The sequence below is a fragment of the Aphelocoma coerulescens genome, chromosome 18, assembly GCF_041296385.1.
Source record: "Aphelocoma coerulescens isolate FSJ_1873_10779 chromosome 18, UR_Acoe_1.0, whole genome shotgun sequence".
Classification (NCBI taxonomy): Eukaryota; Metazoa; Chordata; class Aves; order Passeriformes; family Corvidae; genus Aphelocoma; species Aphelocoma coerulescens.
The window spans coordinates 7030712-7036711 of record NC_091031.1 but is presented as its reverse complement, the minus strand read 5'-3'; positions in this window follow the sequence as shown (position 1 = coordinate 7036711).

The window sequence follows — 6000 nt, the reverse complement described above, 5'->3', positions numbered from 1 at the left end:
GGCTCTGGTGGTCTGCCTGTGCCCACTGGGAAGGATGTAATGGACAAAGTGGACACACTGGGTGCTGGTTGGATGTGTCCCTAAGCCTGGCAGGAAGATGGAGCTGAGACAGACCCTCTCCCCATCCCCTCAGCTCAACTATCACCTCTCCGCAGCAGCCGAGAGTGGGAAAATAGGTAACAGCCACGCGAGACCGGTGAGGTGGGGATGCATTCTTGGAGTCCAGCTGGATTTGGGCAGCCCTTTGGCTCCCAACCAACTTTCCAGCCCGAATGAGTGACACAGCACACTGGATTCCCAGGCTGGCTGGGTGGCTCGCTCCCTTCCAGCACTGCCTCCCGGGCACGGCCAGTTACATCATGGCCCTGGCTGCCCTCGCCTACCCTGCGGCCGGAGCAGCGTGGGATCGGGCACCTGCCCGCGGACTGTGGCACCTAATTGCTGTTTGCATCCAGGGTGGCACCAACCTGCCATGCCAGGGAAAAGCATGGACACATGCCCAGAGGAGGGCAGTGCCCATCTCAAGTGCAGGGGCTGCACGGTGCAATCTCTCCTCTTGCCAATTAAAGCTGTACTTGGGCTTCTTAATGAGCAGGGAGCTTTCTGTCTCGCAGGAATTCCTGATTTCCATGAATTCAAGGTATCCTGATGCCACAAAGAACAGGAACAGAGTCAAGACAGATACTGGTCAGTGCCCACCTTAGCTCTGGTTTCTTAAAATGGGCAAACACAGCAGCCCCAGCAGAGCCTGTTCAAAAACTCCTGGGGAAGAAAGGAGGAGGCACTCGGCCTTGAGCCCTGCACTCCCTGCCAGGCCCTTTCCCTTCTGGCATGTGAAGCCAGCAGTGGAAGCTGGCAGGGAGAACTGTCCCCCAAAAGCAGCTCTGGGTAGTGACACTCAACCACCCCAGCAAACTGTCCTTGCTCGGTCACAGATTGGCCCAAGGTGGCAAGTGCTGGCTAATGCCATCCTGGGGTCCACATCCTCCTTCCACACACTGAGGAGGTTGGAAATGTCCCTCTTTCCTCGAGAGGGCAGAGGATGGAGCCTGGAGTTACATTGCCTGCACCGAGTGGTAAAAATTTTGTGTGGGCGTCTGATAGGGAGCTGCTGGCCTGGGTGCCTGCCTGCAGAGACATGTGTGTGGCCAGCCCCAGTGGCTCTGGCTGGGGACCAGGAGGGCACCTGGGAGCTGGGAGGGCTAGGGTTGGGTAGTGCCATGTTTACAAGGAGAAACATTTAATTTTTAAGGACTGGAAGCGTAGAGTTGTGTCCAGGAGCATCGTTCCAGCCACTGGCTGCTGACTGGCACTGGAGCCATGGCTGGTTCCCTCCTCAGGGCTGATCCTTGCCAGGACAGGACCCCACAGAACCTCAGGGTTACAAAAGAGCTGCTGGGCTGGCAGAAGAGAAGACTCTGCCATCCCTTGGTGGCACTGTTGGTGGCAGGCTCAGCATTTTGGCAGCGGAGAAGGACGGAGCCCACAGCATCTCCACCGCGCACCTGCGTTGGGTAACACCTGGCCAGGCGGTGACGCCAGGGACACAGGGGTGGGGGCAAGCAGTTTCGGTCGGGGCAAGAGCAGAGGCATCCAAACCAGTGATTACCTTGGCCCTGAGCTGCTAAGTGGAGGAAGTCTGTGATTAGTTGACACCTCCAGCCAGGCTTTGGAAATTAAGCTGGGCTGGAGCAGGGGTGGATGACAACTGCTTTATTCACTGCTGATATATAAAACTGAAAACACAGCCTAGGCACGGTATCAGGATATGCTGATGGTGGATATGCAGTGAGTCCCCAGGGGCTTTGGAGGTGCTCAAGGGGAAAGGTGGATTTTGGTGCTGTGGATTTGAGCCCTGGGCTGGGATGTCCAGGGCAGGGCTTTGTGTTGGGTTTGGTTTTCATGTGCCTTGAATAAACCTCTGGTCACGAGCCACTGCTGCGAGTCTCATGCAGCCTTGGGAAGTAAAGAAATTACACGTGGTGCTGATCCCTGAGCTTTGGGATTCTTGTGTTTGCAGGTGGCTACTAGAAAAGGAAGAGGGGATGTGGTTGTGTTTGGATCTATGGCATAGCTGATACCAGGCATGTGTTTGACTCTATGCAGGGAAGAATCTCCCACTCTCTCAGGCAGTCCCACGAGTCTGGCCCCACCCTGCAAGTGGGGGGATATTCGTGGTCTATCCCTGCAGCACAGCAGCACTCTGGCCTAGCTGGGACCTGGAGGACCATTGTCCCAATCCCAGAGCCAGGAGGGTTCAGGCTGTACAATGCCATGTAGCCCCTACATCTTACAGGAGTGAGGAGTTAGGTTGATGTCTCCATAGCTGGCTGCTGCTGGCAGGTAAATCCCAGCGGTTCTCACCCCGGGGTGAACATCACTGAGGTTTAGCAGAGCAATTCCCCACCTACAACCCCTCCAGCATCTATCTTGGGGTCAAATGGATGAGAAAAATTCAGCAGCAATGAAAAGGATGGTGTGAATGACACTGGGGGTGTGGGGCCTCCAACGCCTTTCTGGCTGGACAATGTCCTTCGTGGGGTTTTGCCATTCAGCCGGAGGTGCTGGGGCAGCGCAGGGCAGAGCTGGACCAACACGGGGCCTGGATAAGACCAGGCTTCTGTCCACAATTCCTCCCCCACAGCCAGTGCATGACCCAGGGCTCTGCCCGCCCCGTCTCGCCGTCATCCGGTCTGTGCCATGCAAACAGGTCGGCCAGATTAGCCAGCAGCGGGATCCAGCTTTTTCCCGGAGCTGCTGAGCACGAGCAGGAAGTTTTCTGTGGCCCAAAGTGGCCATCTGGGCCCTGCAAACAGTGAGACATCCTGGGGAGGGTTATTTTATTTAAGGTTAAAAGAATCACCTTGCCAAAGGAGGATGTGGACTAAAAAATAGCCCTTGATAGGTCTGGCATCTCTCCCCCCCCGCCAGCACCACTGGAGCTCTCAGAGAGGCTGTGGCTGCACCCAAGGTCTTGATCCCTAAGAGGGGAATTTACAACCCATGGGATGGGGCTCAGTGTCTATGTCCCCCCAGCATCCAAGGTTTTGGTCCCTGGAAGGGGGCCTGGCATCCCCTGGGTGAGGGCTTGGTGGCTGTGCCAGCTCTGGTGTCCCCTGAGAGCTTGTTGCCCTGACACACAGATCAGGCTGGGTCTCACGTTTTGGGAGCCCAGCAGCTCAGGGCTAAGCATCCCTTGGGAGTCCACCAGCTCAATTTCCTGCACTTTTGGCCAAACGACAGTGCTAGCAGCCGCTGCACGGAGCTGTGACTCCCTCCGGTGCCTGCCCGGTGGCTCCCGAGCTCCTCCTTCGCCCTTTCCTCATTCCACAGCCCCAGGGAGGGAGGGTTTGGGGTGCCCGAGCTGGCCTTGGGGTGGACGAGTGAGTGGGGACCGGAGCTAATCTCCCAGCTTGGCAGCAGCTGCGGGAGCTGCTCGGCTGTGGAGCTCGGGATGTGACGAACACCCACCCGTGTGCCAGGGCCGGAACGCGGGCGGAGGGAGCTGGTTTGGGGTGATGGAGGCAGAGCTTTGCCTGCAGATGGAGCTCCTCGCTCGGCCTCTGGCTCAGGGAAAAGGGAGGAGTGAGGAGATGAATCCGGAGATTTTCTCCTTTTTGAGGACCCCGCAGTTCAGCCAGACCCCAAAAGACAAAGAGAGGCGGTGCTTAAGGTCTCCCTGCTGCGCAGGGGATAGTGGTAATTAATCCCTCATTAAGTTAATTACCCAAAAGCGCTTGGTCTAAAAGAGGTGGGGGGAAGTGCCACCCCAAACCTGGGTATTATAAAAGTGAATCTCTGCAGACTCAGCCCTGTCAGGGGAAGGGGAGGTGGTGGTTTTGGGAGTGTCTGGCTGAGGCCACCAGGGGATCTGGTGGTGTCCCACTGCCAGCCCCTGCAGCCTGAGCCTTCCTCCCCCAGGGAGGAGGATGAGGGTGTGCAAGGTAGGCAACTGTAGGGAGGGAGGGGCTGCTGAGGGAGCTCTACCCCCTCACCACGGCCCTGGGGTGCAAATACTGCAGCTTTTCCAAACTCCTGGATTTGGGCTGGAAACTGCACTTCTGGGGCTGCAGCAGGTGCTGTCCCACGGGCTGGGGGGGGCCTGGGAGGGCTCAGCAGGGAAGCACATGCAGCTGCTGGGTCCTGATGGCCTGACGTGTGTGTCCTTGTGCCAGCCTAAAATGTCTCTTTTGGGAGCAGGGACATGGGGGGAGCTTTCTGGGAGCCACATGTAGCCTTTCTAGGAGCTCAGTTCTAGGGGCAGAGGGGGGTCAGATGAGGACAGTGGCGGCGTTCTGATTCCCGTGGCTCCCTCAGGCTGGCAGATGCCTGAGGAGGCAGTGGGGGCTGCCTGTGGGACCCTCGTGCTGCCCAGGACAAGGGACAGCCACAGGGTCAGCAGCTGCTGGCCAGAGCTCGCTGCTCCAGGGATTACACTGATCCCCTCCAGCTGCCCTGCTGTGTGCTGAAGGATTTCTGAGCCTTACACGTGTTTTCCTTGCTAAATTGGAGGTCTTTGTGTCCACGGTGCAAGGGCCAGGTCAGCATTTGCTTTGATCCCTAAGATCTCAGCTGTGTCAGGGCAATCGTGTGAGTTGGCCTGTGTATGGTGGGAAATCAGATGTAAATTGGGGTTTGAAAGTTTATTTTGGAAATGGAGCTCTGTAAGGCAGGAGATTTAGGGTTACAATCCTGAACCTGCTGACTGTCCTGATGGCTCTGCAGACTCTTCTTACAGTTTCTGGTTTGTTGTCAGCATTGTGAAGCACACCTTGGCTGTACCGTGATGGAAGAAACTCTTTTGGGTTCAGCACTTTTCCTCAGGAGTCAAAGTTCAGCCTCTCCCGTGTGGTTTTCAACCCACTATTTGTTCTCTTCTCCCAGGTGCTCTCTGGTCCTGGTGGCAGCACAGAACTGAGCAATGCCATGCTGCCTCTCCCTGTGCCAGCTGCAGTGGGATCCTCATCGATCGCGTTGGTCTTGGATGTGTGGCTGATTCCCACCCCCTGCTCCTCCTCAGCTGCCACCACGTCACCGGCTCTGCCCCGCTGTGGCACTGCTCACCCTTGGCCCTGCCAAACGGCACCCCCGGAGCAGGGCTGCCACCCTCCTGCCGCTGTCCCTTGTGGTGACATCCGAGGTGTGACAGTGAAGGTTTGTATCTCTCGGGAGCAGCCTCAGCTGCCCCACCCGATGCTCCTGTGGGTGTGACACCCGCCTCCCCTGGCCTGGCAGCACCCATGGGTGCTCTCGCAGCGTGGGCAGGTGACAAAAGCCATTCTGCTGATCGGAATGAATCGCTGGCTGGGCTTCACACACCGCCGTGATTCCTCAGTGCCCCTGGCTCTAGAAATGGTCTTTCCTAAATGAAAGCTCAGCAGGTCTCTGATGCACTCTCAGCTCTGCCCCTTTTGCAGTAGCTCGGATTTTTTTTAATTGTTATTAATTTTTTCCCCCCAGAGGATGATGGCAATTCCCTGGGGCTTGGTGTAACTTGGGTGTGGGGTTTGCTTCCCTGCAAATTGGGGCAGTGCTGTAATGTTACTGGGGGTGCTGAGCCCATCCCGGTTTGGGGCTGGGATACCCTAGTGATGCGTGTAGCAAACCAGCCTGGGTTTGTTGCAAATCCATGGGGATTTGATGGATGTCAATGTTCATTAAGGTTTTGGTGAATCAGTTGAGCTGATTTGAGGTTTGGCAAGGAGAAAATAACAAAGCAAGAAGAAATCCAGTGCCACAGCGAGGAACAATGCTATTTTAGCTCTCCTTCATAAGGAAATAGGGCTCTGGAGATCCTGGTCTGTGCAGGGGCATCCCCAAAGCTTTTGGATGCCTGTGGCTGGGTGGGGGACAGTGATGGAAAATGGAGGAAATTCATCCAGGATCAGGTCAGAAGAGAAGAGAGACCCTGCGGGGGTCAGAGCTGGTTGCCAGAGCTGCTAGGGACAGATTTGGCGTGGCCTGGCCCCTGGCGGGTGCCCCTGGGCTCGGTGTGCCCCG